At 40.2% G+C, this 23006-nt stretch overlaps 1 long non-coding RNA gene across 1 annotated transcript; it reads right to left on the reverse strand.

The window, feature by feature from the left end:
• Positions 1-4589: 4589 nt before the first annotated feature.
• Positions 4590-22763, reverse strand: LOC109143227. Its single transcript, XR_002043249.2, has 6 exons — positions 22671-22763; positions 17194-17324; positions 14764-14887; positions 5871-5982; positions 4858-4980; positions 4590-4679 (listed from the first exon to the last, which is right to left on the reverse strand). It is a non-coding gene; the product is annotated as an uncharacterized LOC109143227 (long non-coding RNA).
• Between the last annotated feature and the right edge of the window lie 243 nt (positions 22764-23006).

Consider the following 23006-nt stretch of genomic DNA (forward strand, 5'->3'; position numbering starts at 1 on the left):
GTATCCCTAAAACTAAATGATTGTCAGTGCCAGCTTCCCACTTCCTAATTTTTCACTATCATCTGCAACAATACTGATAGTTCTATGGAAGAAAAAAAAACATTTTTTTTCACATGAGTGATTTTCTCATTCCTTAAAAATACTTTTATCAATAATTCTTGACAAAGCAGTCATTATTAGCAGTCTAGTGTCTTTTCTCAAGATATTTAAAGCTAACAAGATTTGCCACAGCTTGTTAATGCTCTCACTAGGCAGCCATTATCCAGACTAACCACCAGCTTCATGGCTAAGATTGCTACTGAAATGTGGAACTTGAACTTTTAACCATTTGACTTACAGGACTGGTGTATTTGATAAACTCATAACTAACAGGGTAAAATGAGAGGGACAGGAAGTGTTTGCTGTTTCAGGCATGAAGCAGATGTTTAAAAGCTTCATGCATTTATGGAAATACTGGAGCATAGGTCTGCAAAAGGTCAAACAGATAATTGAGTCCAGCTCCCAGCAATCAAGGACAATATGGAATAACTGTGTAGTCCAAAGAAGTGTATAGGACTGTAGAAAGCTTCTAGTCCTCTAGGTCTGCTGTTCCTGGAACACCTGTCTCACAAAGCCCTGCTCACCAGAGACAACAAATTACTTCTCAGCACTCTGTGTCAAACTAAAACTTTGTAGTCCAACTAAAGACTAAAAGATCAGAGGTATATGAATGCACCAAAGGTAAATACAAGGGGAGATCTCTGATAAAAATATCCAAAGTCCCAAATGGAAGCCTCTAATAATCCTGTGGAGTAGACTGGAGATAGTGAGTAGAACAGTGTACAAAACATAAGCAAGACAAATTGCTTGGTATTACAATGAAATTGGTAAATATTTTTCTTTAAAAATGCTCTTAACCTAATGACAACTCCACGTCAAAATTTCCTCTCAACAGCTTTCAGGAGTAAGCTATAAATGGATTTTCCTTTGAAGTTTAGGAACATTGTAATCTTGAGGGATTTGGAAAGTCACTCCTTATTAGAATTATATAGAATTAGGCACCCTACCCTCTGGAAGGCTTTGAAAGATTTACACTGAAAATCCTCGGCCCCCTCTTTAACCAATATGCCCAAGAAAATCAGGTACCATCACAGCCAGACCTCTGCATCTCTCCTTGGGTTGAGTTAGGGTCAGGCAGATGAGGGATGGAGGGATGCTTCATCTTCTGGATGAAGCAGGATGGTGACCCTGTACTTTTAGCACTTGACCTATTTGTGCATGCTTATCCATATGAGAATATGATTATGCATAGAATGTCCACCAGAGCAACAAGAGCAAGGGTGATCTTGAGGAGTGCCAAAGCATTTGAACTTAAGTTCAGTAGTTGGAATATAATCCATTTTATTAGGTACTGAAAACTGTTTGTGTGCAATGGCTTTACTGTAGCCTCCTGGTATGTGGAATGACCTGATGGTTCCCCAGGCTAGATCCTGTTGGTGAGGGTTGTAGATCCCTTTGTCAGTCTGACCTGCTCAGAGTCAGCAGAGGTCTGAAAATTACTAATGTCTCCTTCAACTCACTCTGTAAAAAAAGATATGATAGCTGGGTCTTTCAGGGAAATTAATTTTCTCCTAAAGCTAGCTGCAGTATCATGTCAATGGGTTTGCAGAGCAATGCTTCCAGATGCAAGTGATGCTGCAAACCTGTGTTTGCATGCTAGGGACAACTTGGGGTTTTGAAAGGACACTGTAAGCTACCAAGCTCAGAGTTTGTTTCTCTGAGAAATAAGTAGGAGGTCAGTGTTCTGGCACCCCAGAAGCACATGGCACATTAAAGCCCGCTGGTGCCCTCCTCCTTGTCCCTTGCACTTTATGCGGCAGTTTCTGCTGCCCACTGCCCCCCACTGACAGAGCTCAGGCTGTTTGCTCTCAGCTGGATACAGTGGCTGAAGAAAATGGTGAAGATTTTTGTAGGCATTGCAGACAGGCTCTTACTCTGCTTGTGCATTTTATTTGACTGTGTCATGCAGTCCCTCATAGCATTCCCACCTCTGCCATTGCAGAGAAGATTTAGTTTCCTGGCTGCCTGTGCCGAGCAGCCTGCTGACAGACACAGGTCAGTGGGTGAGATAACTAGCTACCCCTCACTGAGACAAAGAGGAAGACCTGATGAGCTATACATATGTATCTACATGCCAGGCATATTATACCACTCAGTAGGTTTCCTACTCTAGCCTCTGAACCTCTCTTTTCCATTTTGCTGGCATCTGCCTCTGTTGCTTCCATAGATCTCGCCTGGAGGTTTGCTGTATAAATGTTTTCACAAACGAGTTGTTAAAAATCATCTAATTGCTAATCAAATATTACAAAGCTGCTTTGTTACAGGTATGTTTTCTACCTCTTGACTAGAAGACCCTTGGATTCCCACATTTCTGTAAAAGGATGCACTCTCTACATTTGCTCCTCTCCGCATTCCTCCTTTAGTCTAATTCCTCCCAATAACTACAATTTTACTTTCCATAATTTGCTCTTGCCCTGAACTTTCCTTCCTTGGATTCATGGTAACTGTAACAGCATTTCTGCCATCCTCAGAGAGCAGTTTCACTGGCCTCACAGATTCTGGCTTTTCCTGCCTCCAGAGCAGTAACACAAACAGTCTCTCTTTCCTACCACAATCCTCATTATTATCTATACTACAGAAATATTCAGCCTATGATGGGATTACCTTCCAAGATGAAAAGCAGGATCCCTTAACTTAAAATACCTTCATTCCCAAACACAGTTAGCTCAGCCAGTGAGTGACCCCCAGGAGACCCTAGGAGTTTGTGCCCAGCTTCCAAAGAGTTTGCAAAAGGTGACTAAGAAAAGCAAAACTCCTCATACTGTAGAAGGGGCTCTACATGCTGTATATGTGAAATGTCTACAGAGGTTCACACATCTAGTTGCTCTGCACCTCTGAAGAGTTGAGAACTACCACAGGAGACAAAAGGAAAACCACGACGTGCTAAAGATGCCTTTTCACAGACCTTTTCCATATTTCCAGTGTCAAGGATTAATTTTCAATCCTAGTCCATCCAGGATTTAACAATGAAAGTTAACTAATCAGTGCCATCTCACAGATTTCCACCATTTCCATTTAACTCCTTTTTAATATGACTGCAATGACCAAACCAGAGAATCTGCAGAGCAATCCTGCAGCCACCATCCTCAGATATCACTCAAGCCATCAACTCAGTCAATACACTCAAGTTAACTCGCCTTTGAGCAAAGCCTACACTGAACACTAGTGCTGATTCTTTACTAACAAAACCTTTCTGATGGTGGCAAACTATTTCTGAAGACAGTTACCTGCAAATAAGCAACTGCTGAGTGCATCAACAGTGATCAACAAGGAGCTGCTGAACTGTTCTGTTCTTCAGGGTAAAGAGAAGTCCTGAAATTCTGCAGTTATTTACCATATGATTACTCTGAATCTTGAAAGAACAGTTCCACATTTAATATAAGAACAGTGAGCTTAATATAATATTAATGTTACGAATTCTTTGGGGATCTTGTTGTTGTTGCTGTTGTTACTGTCCTGTAACAAGTCATGTGGAAATACCTAAAAACTGGAAATTGGATATCTAGTGTAGATAAGCAGAACCTGAAATGACCCTGACAATACAGGTGAATGATACAAAAACTTCATCATCTCCTTCATCCTCAGACCAAACTGCCCACAAAGTGCTTCTGGTTTTGGGGGACTGCAGATTCTTCAAACTTTCTGGGCACCCAAAAACATTTCAGTGGTAAAATGTCCACTGTTGCCTTGATTAAGTGGAAGACTACGTATTTCCTAACAGATACATGGCTAGAACTGGTGATTTATGCACAGGCCTCATGTTTTTGCTTGACTGAAAGTGGCTTAACTTGTTAATACCATCTGCTTAGCAGTTTACATGTTAAACTGTTAGATATTATATGTATTTTCAAGACAGATCTTTCAAGACAGAGCTATTCAGAAAGTATCCAGAAATTATAAGCTTCATTGTCAAATGAGAAATTATTTATTAAAGAGTAAAAGATGGACATTAATATGAGATTTCTATATTGCATAGCTAACTAGCTGAAGGAGAGATGATCCTGTTCATAATGGAAAAATTAAATCCTGCGCTGGAGGGAATTTTATGCATGAACAAGGCATGGGGCAAAAAAAAAGGTACACTGCTAAAATTTGCTCAGGCATTCTTTGCAGAAAAGGTCCAGAGTGGAGTGTCTTATGTAGGGACTGTGTAACCTTGAAGATTGAAGTAATAGAGGGAATTTAATAGAAGACATAAAAGGTCATGCCTGTAAAGATATTCTACAGAAAATGTTTTTGTTAATAGCTGGGATCGTCCCTATTAGAAGTAAGAAAAAAGATATACTTGGATATACTAGGTGAGTACCTGGTGACTCTGAAGTGCCAGCATACTATGGCAATCAAAAGACCCCAGAGGAATCTGAGTGTGTACCAGTATTTCCAGCAGAGTCAAGCTCCAGTAAGGAAAATTCATTCTGATGGACTTACCATTGCCAGACTATTTTCTACAGACAAAAGGCTGACCTAGGATTAAATGGGTATATACTTACCTGAACAAATTTCATGCAGAAATTAAAAGGCTTCTAAGTGTGAGAGGAGTGGATTTTTGGTATCAGAATGAAAGAAGATTTCTGGTATCTCTGAATGAAAGAAGAGGAAATAATAAACACCTCTGTTATTTTTAAGATGCAACGATCAGTTCTACAGCAGGATTATTCAGAGCTTTGTAGGGTCAGTGGTAACAGGGGATTAGGCTCAACACCAAATGTTCATCTGTATCCTCTACCCCTAGGTCTATACATCACCATACATACTTACGGTTGCTGCCTCCTGTTGCACATGGAGCATTATGCAGAAGAAATCCTGTCCTCCAATTCAGGGCTGACATCATTTCATCAGCTCTCATTTTCCACAACACCTTCCACTGGAGATACGAGGACACTGAGAAAAAGAATCATAAGAGCCACAAAAAAAATTAACATTGGTAGGACTGGATCAGGAGCATGGAACTCACTTGGTGCATATCCTCTGATACTAGCTCAGTTTGTCAGAGCATGACGTCGATAACACCAAGGTTGTGGTTTGATCTCTGCATGGGCCATTCACTGAAGAGTAGGACTTGATGATTCTTGTGGATCCCTTCCAGCTCAGAATCTTCTGTGATTTTGTCATCTCTATTAGCCTTTAGCACAGACCAGTAACACATCTATGAAGTGAACCTCCTGGTTGCACCAATGTAGAAGTGTTTGACTGTGTGCCGAGCTATACAAGCATGAACTGGATTCATTTCCAATAAAACTAAACCAGAGGATGCAATTTAGATGTACATGGATCCTCTCCCATAGTAACTGCTGCTGAGTCCTTGAGACCAGAAGAGCCTGGTACAAACTAATTTGCAGCACATCTCCAAAATGGGAAGAATGGGGCTGGACTGCTGGATCCACGGCACCAACTGATTTGCTTTGTAGATCTATTCCTGTTGCACCACTGTATTGCTTATGTAGATGAACCTGCTTATTCTTATCAGATAGAAATTACCATGTCCCTCAGAACAAAAAAATCTATGTAAAACTGATTTTTTTTTAGTCCTTTCTTAGCAGTTTTGTACTATGCTTACTACAAATTTCCTGGCAAGTGTTATCAAAGTACTTACTATAAAGTCTATTGAAAATTGCTCTTTTTCATTTTATTTTGTGGGAAGAGTTTAGATAAGAAAGCCTGATGGAGCATGCAAATAGGGAATCCATGGGAACAGACTTTTCTCAAATGCATTTCAAAACCTTCCCCTGGAAACCTCAATATAGGAATTTCAGATCAGTATGCAGTCTTACCAGAGTTCATGTTCACAGATCTGATGTTTACATCTACAAAAGTTCTTGTCAGATGGTGTTGTCTGATTTCTGCTGTTTCCTATTTCTGCTTCTACCCATCCTCCTTTCGGAACTGAAAAGTGAAGAACAACAACAACAAAAAAAGACAATTTTGTTTTATACACTGTTGGCTTTGGAAAATCAGAGGCATTCTCCCCAGTACCAGACAGTTTCTGACTGCAGGCTCTGATCTTCCAATTGATAGGGTCTAAAATTAGGGTGAAATGGGCCAACATATTTACCCTAGGTCATTTGTTATTTCTGCCTGATGCTGTGGAATCTCCAGGAGATGACTGCACAGTATGCATTGCTGAATTATGCAGATAACATATGAATTTAGGGCAGGGGCTGCCTTAAGCAAACACTATCTTGCTATTGTGAATTTAATATTATAACTATTTTAGCACTTTTCTGTCTTTCATCTGCTTACTTTAAAAGCAGCAGTATTTGTTTGCACTGACACTGTAATACGCTCATAATCTTAAACCATAATGCCAATAAACCACTACTGACAGTGTAATGATTCACATTACCATATCATTATAGATGTAAAAGTCAGTCCCACATACCTCCTACAACATCAGTATTGGTGAGGCAGCAATTAAGATGTCAGCGGTAGAGCAGAGAATCACCATTATAAGCTTAGTCAACATAATAAAACATTGCTAAAGGTAGCTACAGGGCCAGCAGCTCAGCAGATGTTTTCAAATATAAACCTCACAGCAGTTTAAAAATAAATTTTAAATTAGTCAAATGCTTGAATCCACATTAAGAACTGATGTTTATGTCAGCAAAAAGAAAAAAAGTCCTATTTAAGACTGTCAGAGGTTGGGGATTTCCTTAATGTCTATTGTGAAAGGCATATTTTAAAAAAAATTATTTCCGTATATTTTAAATGAATGAAAAATTGAGGGACAAGAATTTTACTCCAACTGTAAATGTCTTGCCCTTTGTTGACAGCAAAGGAAAACTTGTGCTTAAAGTGACAACGCACCCAGGTTGTATGTAAGTTACCATAGCTGAATCCAGTGGTGAAGTATTTACACATAGGGATTTATATTCTACAGCATACACAATATATTCAGGTCTTTTGTGGTCATTAGTATAATTCAAAGTCATATCAGATTAATCTTTTGCATGAGCTTTTTTAAAGCTATGTAAGACCAAGTAGACTGATGATCAAGATTCTGGCAAAAAAAGAAGTTACTTTAATTTGGAAAGTATAGAGAATGGAGACTGGCAGGCTGAAATGGGAATAAGGAAACAGAAAGCACACAGCAACAGAAATATACTAAAATAAGAGCATTTACTTCAACAGCAGCTTACATCCATGGATATTGCATTCATGAATGTGTTTATATTATGTTATACAAACATAATCATATTGTTACATTTCTTTGTATCTTGTACATAAAAATCAGAAGTGACTCTCGTGAAGTGAATTTTAACCATCATAAAATTCAGATAACACAGAAGAAAACTTTGTTTCCTCTCTGTTTCTTAACTAGTCTTCAGGAGTAGATCATGGAGCTCTTGTCTTTATGGCTCAGCCTGTATTGAAGCAGAAAGCACCCTGGTTTCACTTACATTTCTTAGATGGGTAAGTACTTGACAGGGCAAAGAAGTTCTTGAAATTGGCCCTTCATCTGACAGCATGCAATGAGGTCAGGGTGAAGCACCATTAATACATTACGTTCAGGGCTCCACTTTTACAAAAGGTTTTGTTGTCCAATGAGGAGTTTGACAAAGCCAAATTTTTAGCTCTCAACAAAAAATCTTCACAAACAATAGAAACCCCGTTGGGAATATTTTTTCAAATTATTTTTCTAACACCCCCAGCAAAACTGGAGTGACTAATTTTCAAATACCTGTATGGATTGGTCAGTTTTCCAGTGACATTAGAAGAGACAACAGAAGTAATTTTGACCCTGTATCTCAGGGCAATTGTTGTGCTTTATTAAAACATGTCATAACTATTGTTTTCAAGAGGATCTAAATTTTATGCAGGGACATATAGTCCTCTCTTTAGATCCATTATAGTTCTGAACTTGACTTGGGATGTAAGAATGGAAGATGGTGGTCTTTGATCATATCTGTACACACTTGTGTATGTGACCATCTGTAAGGTCATATATGCTGCTGAATGCATATTTAGGAAGAGAGGCAAAACAGAAATCAGGGTTAATTATTTATCTGTAAGAAGCACAAGAGTTGTATTGATCAGACATTTATATGCACTACTTTATTTTTGTTACCTTGGAAATAATACCTAAATTGCCATTAACATACAGTGCTCAAAGTAACTTCCACACAGGCTATTCTTTTTCAACTCCAAGCATCTAAAATTAGTATTGAATTGACAAGTTTCTCAATTCAAGCACCGCCACCATTGGAGGCATTGCAGCATTTCCCTTCCTCCTTGTGATGGGCTGACACTGGCTGGGTGCAAAGTGCCTGCTGAAAGTGCTCTATCACTCCCCTCCTCAGCTAGACAGGGGAGAGAAAATAGAATGAAAGGTTCATGGGTCAGGATAAGGAATGACACTGTTGGGGCTGCCCGACGTAGCACAGCACCCAGCTGCAGATGTCCTTGGCTTCTGCTGCAGCAGGCAGGGGTCAGCTGCAGCTTGGAGGGAAAGCTGGCTCCTTCGCAAGGAGCGAGCCCCAAACAAAGGTGGTGTAAAAGCATCAGCAGAGGCAAAGGATGAGAGAGGAGACTCTGTGTAGGTTCCAGCTGGTTTACTCCCGGTGGAAGGTCCAGGGACAAAGATAAAGGAGTGACACAGACCGCAGTATTTTATACAAGGGTGGAACAAGTTGAAACAACCAATGGGGATTGATTGAGAAGGAGGAGATAACAGAGGAATATCCAATAGGGATAACTTAAGGGAGGGAGTTACATGAACCAACCAATGGGGCATCGAAGAAGGGAGAACTTTCCAGAGCTAATACATAGGCAATTGAGGGAAATGCATAAACATGAACTTATACATAAAACTGGGTGGAGAACTCCTGAACCAATAAACTTAAACATGTAAACTAAGAACCACTAGGAAGATGGGAACTCGCCTTAACCGCAGGTGGGAATCAGACTTCTGTGCTGTGGAGGACTGTTCACTAGTCCTTTGAATGCTCTGCTGCAGTGGCCATTGCCACCTGCACTGCCACAGAGGAAATGGAGGAATCACTCAGCAATTACCATTGCAGATAAAAGAAACTTGACTTCGGGAGACTAATTGCCCATCAAATCAGAGTAGGATAATGAGAAATAAAAACAATTATTAAAACATCTCCCCCACACCACACCCTTCATCTTCTCAAAATTCTCCCAAATTCTCTCCCTTCTCTCCTCAGTGGCATAAGGGGACAGGGAATGAGAGCTGAGGTCAGTTCATCACACGTTGTCTCTGCTGCTCCCTCCTCCCCAGGGGGAGGACTTCTCACGCTCCCTGCTTCAGCATGGGGTCCCTCCCACAGGAGATAGTCTTCCACAAACTTCTCCAAAATGAACGCTTCCTACGGGCTGCAGTTCTTCATTAATTGCTCCATTGTGGGTCCCTTCTATGAAGTGCAGTCTTTCAGGAACAGGCTGCTCCAGCATGGATCCCTAACTGGATCACAAATCCTGCCAGAAAACTTGCTTCAGCATAGGCTTCTCTCTCCACACAGCCACAGGTCCTGACAGGAGCCTGCTCCTATGTGGGCTTCCCATGGGGTCACAACCTCTGCTGGGCATCCACCTGCTCCAGTCTGGGGCCTCCCAGGGGCTGCAGGTGGATCACTACTCTCCCATGGGCCTCCATGTGCTGCAGAACAGACAGCCTGGCTCACCATGGTCTTCACCATGGGCTGCAGGGGAATCTCTGCTCTGGCACCTGGAGCATCTCCTCCCCCTCCTTCTCCACTGACCTTGGTGTCTGCACACTTGTTTTTCTGCAATATTCTCTGTACTCTCTTTGGGTGCAATTACTCTTGTGCAGGAACTTTCTCCCCTTCCTAAATCTGTTATCCCAGTGGCACTACCACCATGGCTGATAGACTCAGTCTTGGTTATCAGTGGATCCATTTGGACCCGACTGCTCTTGGCTCTCTCCAACATGGGGGAAGCTTCTGGCAGCCTCTCACAGCAGCCACCCCATGCCCACACACACACACGCATCAAAACCTGGCTATGCAAACCCAAAACTCCTTCAGTCAGAGATCCCATTTAGACACAAAGGGCTTCACACACTGCATTGTGAAGGGCAATTAACCACGGAAGGTCAAACATATTCAAATACAGGGTCCAATTCTTCTGTGCTATCCTTCCAAAAGGTAAAATGTTTAAACACTTTTCACTACTGTTTTGCAAATTACGTAAGACTTAGTAGCATGAAGCCCAGGTTTCTGCAGATACCAGGCATATAAACTGTATTTATAAATCGTATTATCTGATGGATAACCGTAGGAAAGACAACCTTTCATTTAAGAATTAATAAAATTTGAGCCAATTCAAAAATATGAAGGGTTTTTACATTTTTGGCCGGTGGTATATGTGTACTTTGGAAAGAGACTCCTCTTTAATGTACCACTAAATTTTAATGTGTGAATCAAATAAACTACCTGCTATCTCTTAGAAAGTTCTGGCAGGACTTCTTATCTGTATTTCATTAGATGACTGAATGCTCAGGAAATATACCCACAAAGTTTTAACAGTTGGATAACTGTGATCACATCCTAAAGTAGTAGTAGTTAAAAGCATTTAGTACCTTTCAGGAGACATTGTGATGAAGCGGTGCTAGATTTTGGAGAAGGTGTTTATGAGCCATCCCTCCCCTGCCAGCTCTGGGGCAGCAGCACAGGATCTTCCTATTTGTGAAGTCTGAGGATGATGAAGGTTTCTATAGGTCAGCAGTGGGCTTAGTTAACATGATATAACTGAAAAGGATCTTGGAAGAAAAACCAGTGTATCTGAGTAAGGCTATAGCAACAATGAAGAGCATCAAGTTCATCTGTACTTCTGTGGCTGGCACTCATCCTGTAATGGCAAAGGGCTGCCTTCCCTTCCCAGATGTCTTCATAGCTATTTTTTTAACTAGGCAGGATTTTATCAGCTTTTCCACTCTTTAAACCCTGTCAGTTAGTGCTAGCCAGACTTCACAGTTAATTGTATTCTAATCTACCCAATTAGTCCCCTATTCCCACAAAGACTTACACATGTGGTTAATTTAAAGTTTCATGCAAGTGTGAAACTCTTCTGTGCCTGAGCCTGCCTGCTTCTAATGAGTGAAAAACCAAATGCTTTTCTTTCTGAAATCCCTCCTCAAGAGCCACAGCTTTCTCTTGGCCTTTCATCATTAATCTCAGCTCCAGTGTTATACACTATCTCACCCATGCCTGATCATTAAACCTAATAAAATAAAGCGAAAAACAAAACCAAAATAAAAGCCAAAGGGAATCAAATTACCTGATGGCCATGCTTTGTAAATAATAAGTCTTTCATGAAACAAATTCCCTTTCTTTTGCTTTCTGTTGTTTCCTTTCCTCTTTCACCCCACTGTGACCTTTCTTAGCCAATGTAATTCATTGTGTTGTCTGTTTTTTAAGCATCCTAGGGCAGGGACCTTGTAATCTCTGCAGTGTGCACAGCACCATGCACCTCAGAGGAGTGTGTAAATATTAATCAACACACATTCACATTCAATGAAATCAAAAGCCCTAATTTTATGAATCAATAACACTGTCTCACTGCGTATGAAACAGTAGTAATCCATGGCCACGAAATTTTATCCTTTTGAAAAGTGGTTTCAAATGGAACCTTCATGAGCAGTATGAAAAATGCATGCAAACAAAGATACAGACATCTAGTAAAGCACTGGTTTGCTGTATGAGCAGTGTTTACTGACTTTCATACACAAAGAAAAATGCTGTCAACTGCTGCCCCTCAACCTGCCACCAGTGATGTTAAACTCTGTTTGGAAAATTTTCCTAAATTACTTTTCCAAACTTTTGGATACTCTTAGTCTATCATTTCTCCCCTTCTCTACCATTCCCTTAGTGGTGTTAAAACATTACAAAAATGCTAACAAAAAAAAAATTGTAGAAATTAGAAAACAAGAGATTTGTGATACTTCTCTGCAACCTCAGTTTATCCTTCCTTCTGCCTGTGTCTCATGCTGCAAGCTTCAATTGCAAGACCTTGCTCTATGATTTTTTACAAACCCCCTCCAACTCCTAGAAGCCAAGAGGAAGGGTTTTACAGATCAATCAAGAAGTGAGTGCAGACAAGGTGTTGAAGATGGTAAGGATCATACCTGCATCACAGGATGTCTAGCATGACCAGACTAATGAATGAATTACAACCCTTTCAAGCAAAACGTATATTCTTTCTTGCCTTGATTCACTATTATCCTCTGCACTGCATGGATTCGGGGCCTTCTGGAAAAAAAATCCTGCCTCTGGCTGTGTTATTGCTAGCCTGAGCTGTTAGCAAATTGTCAAGGGTTTGGTGGATTGTTTCTCTTAGGAGCAGAAGAAATTAAAGACGGAGACAGATATTTGTCTGTCTAAGTTGCTCTAACAGGAAAAAAACAAGACTTTTGTTCTATTTCTATGAATACATGCATGATCAAATGTATACTCCAGCCCTCTTTCCACTCTGCAATGTGTTCCCTAAATATCACTGCTAATTTTATACCAGAGTCATGTAGTGCTTTACTGACTTTCTCTCATAAATCACTTCCCCTGAAATGGTAAACTGTAAAACAGAAAATGCTCTTGAAAGCATGGCTACTGTATATCAGATTGTTGGCTGTATTTGCTTATTTTCTGGAAATATTAGCTGGGAAGAGTTTGAGGAAGGAAAGAGGTTGTTGCATCTACTGGACTTGCAGACATGTGGCAACTTATGGGAATACCATATGCTTTTATGAAGCTGCACAGTAGCTTCATCTGACTAGCCAGAAATCTGGCAGCCCCAGGGTCTACCAAATTAATGACGTGTGGTACACAGATGGTTCATGTACATACAGTAGGTATGATGTGAACTGAAAGCGTCAGAGGAGCAATGCACAGATTTAGTCCATGAAATCCCTCAGACACACAGCAGCCACACTTGAGATCCTCTGGCTCAATGTCTGCCAGATTTGAAGGTAGCATTGAGCTCTGGGGTACAAGAGTACTCTCTCCTGTATTTATACCACAAAGGAACAGATCAATTTTTCTATTTTTTTCTGAATTAATAAGGCTTCAGTGAGGCTTTTCTCACTGCCAGCATAATACAATTAAACATTATGTCATACTGTAACAGGTCTGCCCCAAGGGAAGTTAATTTTCTTCTTAGCCTGTATGGTGCTAAGCATTGGATTTGTAACTGAAAAATGACAAGAACTCACCAATGTTTAGACTGTTACTGAGGAGTGCTTGCACAGCATCAAGGCCTTCTCACTTTCCTGCTCTGCCTTCTCATTACCTTGCAGTGGGTAGGCTGGGGATGGGCAGGAAGTTGGGAAGGGACATGGCTGTGACAGCTGACCCAAACTGGCCAAAGGGATACTCCATGCCATATAATGTCATGATTAGCAATGGGTTAGAGGACAAAAGAGATGGAGGGGCTTTGGCTTCCAAGGCTGATGTTACTCAGAGGCTGGCTGGGCATCAGTCTGCTGGTGGGAGATGATGAGTGATTATTGCCTTTGCATCACTTGGTTTTGCCTGGGTTTTTTCACTTACTAAATGTCTTTATCTTGATCTATGAGTTTCCTTGCTTTTTCTCTTCCGGTTCTCTCCCCTGCCCTGTTGGGAGAGGAGGGTGGGTGAGCAGCTGTGTGGGTGCTTTGCTGCAGGCCAGGGTCAGCCCACAGCGCATTCCAGTGTGTGCACAGGCAGTGTGTTGAGTGGAACACAGCTTGTGTCAAAAGCCCTGCCTCTCACATTTCAGGTGGATTTGAATGTGCAATCATCAGCAAGTGTACTTCCTTTCACAGCTAGATTGTCTCCTTCCCCCAGCAGCCCTTGTGTCTACCGAAGCACACATTTAGCTGGTGAGTTTGGAATCTGTGTGTTTGTTGTCCCGTAATATTCAGAGTAGGGGCTTGGCCCCATCTATTTCCAGGCCCTGCTTCCCCAAACCCTCACACAGATGTCATTTTCCTGCTAATATCCACGTGCTCTAGCTTACACTTATTCACTGTCTTCCTTGCCCTTCAGGATCTCGTGTGCACATCCTGCATGTCCAGGTACTTTGTCCCAGGATCTGCTCCTCATGAGGGACCTGGTTCCCACCATCCTACCCCATAGTTCTCCTCCTACCCAGAGCCAAGCATCAGCACTGGGAGCAGAGACACAGTGCTTCTACTCCCCTTCCTGTGCTCAGGAACACAACTGAAAGCACATGTTAAATTATTTACCTGTAGGTTCGTGACCTGCCAGCCATCATGATTTTACCACTTGTTTAAGAGTGTTACTTCTTCATGCTGTTGCTCAAAAGTAAACTCCTTATTTCTGTAGGATAAGCAAGTTTATAGTGCTCTTGAGTGAGGGGGGCATTCTCAGCAGGTAGCTATGTGAGTCTGAATAGCTTGAGTGCCAGATGACTGCTTTTAGGGCATGCATTTATTTACTTTTACAGTTCCCAGGATCTTTAAGCTCACCTGATTTTCTTTGTGATCTGAATCATTAAATGTTTTTATTCAAGATGGAGTCCAGGATCAACAACACGTAGTTTAGGAGAGTCCTACTGAACCTTTTTGTTTAGTAGCACTGAACATACCATTTCTTTTTAGAATGAAAATCAGCCTCTATGAAGGCAGCAGGAGTTTTGTCATTGTTTTCAACAGTATGGATTTCTGTTTTTTCATATAAAAGAATCACTTACTGCAGGAAGGAACTGAGATGCTGAAGCTTGGTTTGGATCCTGATTGATCTCCAAATCCCTTGTGCAGTCACCCAGGCAGCAGAGCTCTATTGTAAGTCCAGGAACAAGGATGAATTCCACTCACCTCCAAAAGAGAACAAGGATAAAGCAAATGTTTGGAGGATTTAAAGTCTTTAGGGACCAGAAGTGTTCATTCTTCTTATTTCCCTCAGCTGCTTTTGTAAGGTTTCCTTCACTGTGAATCTGATCCAATTGCCACTGAATGTCACTAGCAAAACTGCAAGTGACTTGTAAGCCAGAATACCCTGGAAGGTTGTTATTGTTATTATTACACGATACAGAAATGAATTTTGAAGAACTTTTTGAAAAGGATGTGTTTCCTCTGGACTGTCACCTAGTCTGAAGAAGTTCCAGCTCTCAGCAAATAACACAGAATGACAGCTTCAGAAGTGTCTTACTAGCTCCCATTTCAAGGGATGTCATTTTTGCCTTCACTGTGCCTGTTAATGTGCCCTGACTTCAATGGGCTTTGCACATATCCTTTTGGTGATAAAAGCAGTCCTACCACCAGTAAAGCACCATAGAGAGAGCTTAGTGACAGCTTGTAGGAGAAATTCACCGTTACTAATTAAACCCACATTTTCAATGTTGGGGTCTTGCTGCCTCACCAAGTACATCACAGGACTGACTGGAAAGAAATCACAAAGAAAAATATTTAATTGGAATATTTAAATTTAAAAATATTTAATTGGAATTTGCCAAAAGTCCCCCCAGCATACAATTTTTAATAGAATTACTCAAATTACTGAAGGCTTGAAGGGCATGTGTTCTTGGACAGTGCTAGTGCATTGCATGCTGGCCATAAGTGTGTAAGGGCAACTGTTTTTCACTTTCCCTGCTCCATGTCAGTTCAGTGTACATGAAGAAAGAGATTTTTGAAGAACATTTTTAGAGTTACTGCTGCTCGGAGGCTCCAGACTAGGAAATTAGCATTGCAAATAGAGATCACACTGCTGGAGATCCTTTCCATCACGTCTTCCACCCTACACACTTACTGTTCATCTCTTCTATTTTGCTAATTTGCCTGCCTGAGAGTCACAAAAAATTCAATTACACTCTTTGAAGCATACATATTCACAGATTTCTTCATTTCTTCTTGCTGGACAATGAAGTTCTTTTCCTGAGCTAAGTACTCACACACATTTCACCTTTGGGTCAGTGTCTGTATCTGTGACAGAGAGATCAGAACTCTTATCACTCAACCTTCTAACACTTGCATTGCACTGAAGGGACAGTCAGCAACCTTTCTGACAGCAGATTAAGAAGTATGGTGCTTAAGAGAGTCTCAGAACACAACTTTCAGTGCCCTGCTAGTATGCTTTGAAACCAGTCTCAGTGTATATTTTCAATTATATATTTTTAAAAATTCAGTACACACAGAGTGGTCTGTTTGCCCTTTCCTTACACAAACGCATTTGCCTTCTGCTAATGGGAGTAGCAGAGGCATGAACAACATCTGGGTTGTAAGCACTAGGAATCTTCGGGGTCCTCAGCACTCCCAGCTGTGTTACTCACTGTTTCAGCACACTGCCAACAAAAACTCAGAGAGTATTTTTCCACTTCATTCTGCACTTTTTCTTCAGAAGCATAATGAACCTTCTTTCAGTCAAAGCTAAATATTTTACTGTGGATGCAAATTTTTCGCTAATGAATGAATAGCAGACATACATTTTTCATTTGATAAAGACATGCACTTAACATTGTCATTTAAAAACTGTATATTCATATAGCCATTTAAAAATAACCAGCACCATTGTCATAATTATCTTTTCATATGTTCAGCAGTGACAGCAATTAACTATGAATGTAAATGTAATCAAGCACACTACCACACTTTTAACAACTAAGGCAGTTTCTGTAACACTATTGTGCTGGTAATGGTCTGTGGTTTGCTCTCAAGGAAGCTCTTAAGGGGAGTCTTTTCCCAACTAACAAGTATGTTGGCTCACTAGCACACCACGTTGTCCTGAATCTGCCAGTGAGTCGGCTGAAACTCACGGTGAAGACTTGCTCAAAAAAAAAGGCATCCTAGTCCAACTATGGGAAGAAAAATGAGTATTTGTGTGTGTCCTCTCTCACAGAGGTGGGGAGTGGAGGAATGTCTGAAAGTAGTGTGCAAGAATGGATTTCTTTGGGGAAGTACTAGGCAAGTTCTCCAACACCTCTCTTAGCACACATGTTCTCTATGTTCCTACATCACACAATGTAATTGCAACCTTTTTTCTATATATCCCCTTCCCCAATCTCCTTGGCTCAGCCTTCACCTGTCAGATGAGAGAAACTTTTGCTAATGGTCTATATGTTCAAGGAAAAAAACCCAAAACCATGTTCACAATAGGAACCAGGACATATGATCAGAACACAACTTACTGCAACTTGATTATTTCACTTTGGTCTTGCCGCAGCTCCCAGCTCTCCTTGTCTCTCTCTCAGTGCCAATTGCTCCTCTCAGATTCTCACCTTCTTGGAGGAGACCACAGGTCTTCTCAAAACCCCTAAGACTTCACATCGGCAAAAAGATATCAGAAATATAAATGGTGAATTGCACAGACATAATATGATACCATTTCCTTAGTATGTGTTGGAAAAGTGGAAGGATTTTCTTTCAAAATCTATTCAGTGTTGTCACAAAATGCCCTGTTGAGAGTCCTATTGTCCTTCAGGAAAGGCATAAGATAACCAAGACTGGGGCACACAGGCTTGTGCCTCAAACAAAACATGCTGTGGAAGGACTTGCTTCAGGGTTGAAATGGCAATTTACTCTCTGGAGTCCCTCAGGTACTCTGTATTTCTGCTGTGAGAAGGGGATGTCAGCAGCCATGAAAGCACCTTGTCCCTAGGAAAGGGCCAATACAACTTGCTCAGTGAAACCAGGCCACCAGATGCCTGTCACTTGGTAACAGTCTTTGTAGCAGAATAGGACTGGACACTGTGTGCTCGATTTGCCTGAGGGTAGAAGCACCCATGTCTCCTAGTATTAGGCATTATTTTTCATTGATTTGACAGGGAGACTGCTCTCTGTTCTGGCATACTGAAAAGCAAAGACCGTATGAGAAGTTTCACCAGTGAACACCTCCCACAGGGGTCTAAAGACCCAAGGCACCTGATTAGGCATGGCCAGCCTTCAAGTTCAAGTTATACAAATCACTGCAAGGAGAAAGTTATGCAAACTAGTTAAGTCATTTATTACGAACATACTGATCTCTGTCTGTGATGTCAAGATCATCACAGACTAAATTGTTCTTTTTCTATTGGTCAGCCAGTTTTGCTTATCAGGGTATTCACTATATCTCCCACAGCTCACAGAGGTCATCAACAAGGTCACTGGCGGGTGATGAGAAGACTTCTCAGCTGGAGACAGATGCCAGAGTTCCTCATAAGTGTCTTCCTGTATTCATTCATTCAAATTCATGTAACAATCTTTTTCATGAGGGATTTTTGTTTCTGCCTGATAAAAACTTCACTGTGTCAGCACCAGCTGGACCAAAGACTTCAATACAGGTTTTACTTCCTTGTGAACAGCAGGGAGAATGCTTTTATGCACCCCTGCACCTCCTATTTTCAATCAGCTCTGGAAGCAGAGTTGGACACAACAAACACAACTTCTCCACTGCCATCTCTCCATACTGGGAAGAGGAGGAAGGTATCACATAACGAAAGGTTACTTGGGCAGATTTTCAAACTGAATCCTGTGCTTTTGAGATTAAGGCACTGGCAGTAAAGAACATCTTCTCAATACTGTCATACACAAAAATTGTACAGGAATGATATCTGTCTCTTAAGAAAAGAGAAATAAAAAAGAACAAGTAGCCTACAAATTCTGACTTCACAACAGAGTTTCTTGCTTGATAAAAAAATACCTAGAGAAATAATGAGGAGAACAGTATCTTCACTTCTTTAAACTTAGTCCTGGTGCAGTGACAAGGCACAATATCATTAATATTATTTTTCTTTAATGGTTTTGGTTCATTAGTTGTCATCATAGTATATTTGCACTAACTAGTTATGCAATTAAGTGTATATAACTGGAAGCATGATCAGTAAATTTAACTTACTGATTCCCTAAAGGGCTCATCTCTATCTTCAGCTTGGTGAAATCAGGAGTAACAGGCAGCACTCAGTTTAAAGACCATCCAAGTTAGCTCAGGATTTTTTATTTGGACTCCAAGACATTTGAGTCAGTTTCATGCAGTGTGTCCATTGACAGATATAAAAACACTTTACTAAACTATGAAAACTCATTTTTCAGAGATGTCTTGGTGGATACATATGTGTACACATGCCATGTTGTATGCAGTAATTCTATTTTGTATATATCAGCCATTCATTTTACTTTCTTAAAGAGGTGTAAATATAAAAAATAGTTCCAGTGGCTGAATTCATGTGTGTGCATAAAATGAATTGCTGGCAGTGTAATAGAAATTATGATAAGGTGTGTTTCCACATGTAATTGAGTAGAGTATAAATTTTATGATTTTGCTGTCTGGCAAATAAATAATACAAATTGTCCAAAGGGCCCTTGCAGATATTAGGCAATACTTCTCTGGTTTTTTAGCTTCCAGACTGCTATTGGGCTTGTGCAATGGTTGTAAAAACAGAAAACACTCTGGGAGTTGCTTTACTTTTTTCACTATTCTGCTTTTTGTACTAAACAGACATTAGTACCAGAGTTTGTGCAGAAACATTCAAGTCTAGAGGATGAACCAAATGCATCATATTTTGCCACTTTTTTCAGTGATGAAGCTCTTAGAACTGTTCTCTGACCAGAAATACAGCCATTAGAAATTCAGCAGTTCTTTAAATAAAGTTTTCCACAGATGATCACTACTGAAGAAATGTAATCCTGCTTGATATTCAGTATATATTTTCTCATGACAGTTTTATGGTACAATTAAATTTCATACTTTCTTTTCTACCACTCTGAATATGCATTAGAAAGCCAAGCATCATAATTCTAAACCAATTGGGTTGATTTGCTTGTTGAAATTCAGTTATTGCTTCTTTATGTGCATTTCAAAGAAAGGCCATGGGCTGTACCAATATATTTAGAGTCAACACATGGTCACTGAGGGTCTAGGGCACATCAAAATTGTTATGCACTTTATGTGAAAAACGAAATAATGTAATTCTGAAATGGTTTGTTGGAGTAACAAACTGTAGAGAAACAATAGAGTTAATGGAGGACTAGGGAGAGAGGCAGATTATGGAACACATTGTGTATTACTTGAAAATTATACTGATATTTAGACGGACATAATAACTTAATAAGACTCATTTGAATGCAAAAGAATGAACATTGAGTTGATATTAACTTTTAATGCTTGTCATTTTATGTTAATTTATATTTTTAAATTATAGTCATTTTTTTTTGTAATCAGACTGGCTAATTATACCTCAAACATGTAAATTTGACATGATGGCAAAACCAAATTAAAAAAAAATTAGCAAAGTACTTGGTTATAAAGACCTGTAATTCACTCAAACTGGATTCTGGCTGAGTTCCTCCAACCACACAAATCATTATGCTTTGCAGTAGCAGAATCATTCCATTTCTCTGAGGTGATTTCTTTAGTTGATTTTACAAGGTGACAATGTTAATGCACTCTCTTTGCGCAATCTTTTCCTGATCACCAATTTGACAAGTTTTGAAGAAATCCTTCATCTAACCTTGATAATTGCAAATGCAGTTTTCAAAGATTCCCTCATGCTAAAAGCATCATTAACAAAAACATATTTTTCTAGCACCAAAATGGTCTCAAATTGGGATCATGAGCTCTGTTCTTAAATAGTACACAGTAAGTTGTTTTTTTCAATACGAAACATCTACTAACCTTCTAAAATCAAAATGTAAAACAGTGTCTTACATTTTATATACCTGATTCTCTTCAGGGCAATTATTTTCCAACACATATTAAACAAAGTTACTGTGTCTAAGCATGCCAAATAGACCGGAGCTTATACGGAAAATGAGCACTTTTTTTTCTTAACTTACACTTTGGAGTTAGAGTTTATTCCATTTCTTTTATTGTGTTTCCAGAATTGAAATAATAAATTCCTTCTGTCAAGTCTGTTCAGATAGCTTTTTAAGTGCTCATAACTCAGATGTCTTTAAAAAAACTAAATATTTTATCTTGAATGACCTTGAGCTTCATCAAATTGGGAGATACTGTGTGCAAAGCTTTATGTACAGTGTTGAGCTGATAACCTTGTTGCACCAGCCCTCTACTCATTTGAAGTTCTTTGTTTCTTTAACAAGTATTTGTGTAATGGAACTCAATCATTTCATGAAATATTTTTTTCCTTGCGTACAACTGAGCAGATGAGATGATTAACATATATAGCAATTTGAAAATCCTTACTCCTTCAGCAGGCTATTCTTTCTCCTCCTTCTGCCTTCCTTTAGGGTCAGCACTTTATTCATGTTGTCTTTCACAACACAGATTGCAGTGAAATCAGTAAGCTAAATTTTAACAAGGAAAACATTCACTCCAGCAAAACTCCAGTTGATTCAAGAGGGAAATTTCTCCTAAATAGTAATTGAAAGTTGAACTATCACTTTGGGGGTAAAAAAATGTACAGTTACTGCAAATAGCTAAGTTAGGTGAAGTGAATCTCTGCTTCACTTACATCCATGGAAATGCCAAAGCAAAAGTCTGTCCCTGAGTTTATGGAGTATTTTAAAATGCCATCATAATTCCTCCTCACTCATTCGTGCCTCTAATCCATGCAAAGTCCTGACTGCACAAAACTGTGGGTAGTGTCTCCTACAATGTTGAGAAAGCAGAATTCTCCATTCTGCCTGCCTATGAGGGCTTTTGAGGAGCAGCAGGATGTTACCATACTACCCTTGCTAAGGTACTGCAGAGCTGAGGCAAACATGCTACAAGATCAGTGGCCCCATGAGTTCACCAACTGCAGCCAAAGGCTACAGGGGCACCAGTTCAGTGGGGGGGTTTTGGTGGGTTTCCACCACTGCCCACTGGGACAGCAGCAAAGCCAAGGGCAGCCTAAAAGCAATTCTCTTTCCCATCAGGAGCAAAACTGTCAGTCTGTGGCAAGGGCTTGGTCTGCCTTATTTTCTCTAACCTTTCTATGTGTGTAGGTGGCCAAACTCACAGTCACACCCACAGCTAATTAATAATCTGTCTCATTCAACAGAGATTGTTCAAGCACCCATATAAATGGCTCTGCTCTAGCATCTCTTACCTGCTCTCCAATTGGACTCATAAAATGCATGTAACAGCAGTTACAGAGCACCAAGGTTTACATACCTTCAATACAAAGCAGTGAAAATTGAAGAACTTTGGAATTTGCAGACCATCCTTATGATAAGAACATATCTTTTCAGTGGCTCAGAGCTGATTTTCTTTTATTAAAGCATCTTCCATAATAGCTAGTGCATACTTACCATGCTAGTTACTTTTTTGCAATTATGTTATTCAGAAATAATTGGATTTCTGGGTTTAATTGGGCTCTAAATTAGCCATAGCTTTCATAAAAGCTATTACAGAGATTTCTAATAGCAGCTTTTCCTGCTATTTAAGCACAGAGTATTTCAATGAGAGTGATTCGCCAGTGTAAAAAGTCTTGGATGCTGTGAACTCTAGCACAAGTTCAGATTAATTATGGCAATTCAGGCACCATCCTTTTGTAATTAAACATTTGCTCAAAACATTACCCGAAGTGTATAACTGTGTCAAACAACTGGTTGTCCTTTAGAAAGATATGATTTTGTTTTCCAACTCTGTGGAAGATTAGGAGGCTTTATGGCAGGTTGGCTCCTGATTATCGAGTTCAGAGGCAGAATCAGCACTTGTTTGCTCTCACCAGTCTTTTCACCAGCTCACCTGGGAGGAGGCTGCATGTGGTGTCCCTCTGATGTTCCTTCCCACCCATGGAGTCCTGTGCTCCATTTGCTGACCACTCCTGCACATGTGGTTGCATGGAAACATCCCGCTATTGGCAAAAACAGAGAAGTAAAAATGCAATCAGCTATTTTGGAGAATATCCTGGGACAATTCCTTTGACTTTGCTGCAAATGATTGAGGGGTGATGATGAGGTGATTCAGGGTTAAGAGAAACAGACCTGGCCCTTGTGCTTTTCCCTGGTTTATGTCAGTGGCACTTCTACTCCAGTGCAGCAGTATCTGTGATCCTCACAGTCTTCACCTTAACCTGTAGGC

This window comes from Corvus cornix, chromosome 1A, assembly GCF_000738735.6.
Source record: "Corvus cornix cornix isolate S_Up_H32 chromosome 1A, ASM73873v5, whole genome shotgun sequence".
NCBI lineage: Eukaryota > Metazoa > Chordata > Aves > Passeriformes > Corvidae > Corvus > Corvus cornix.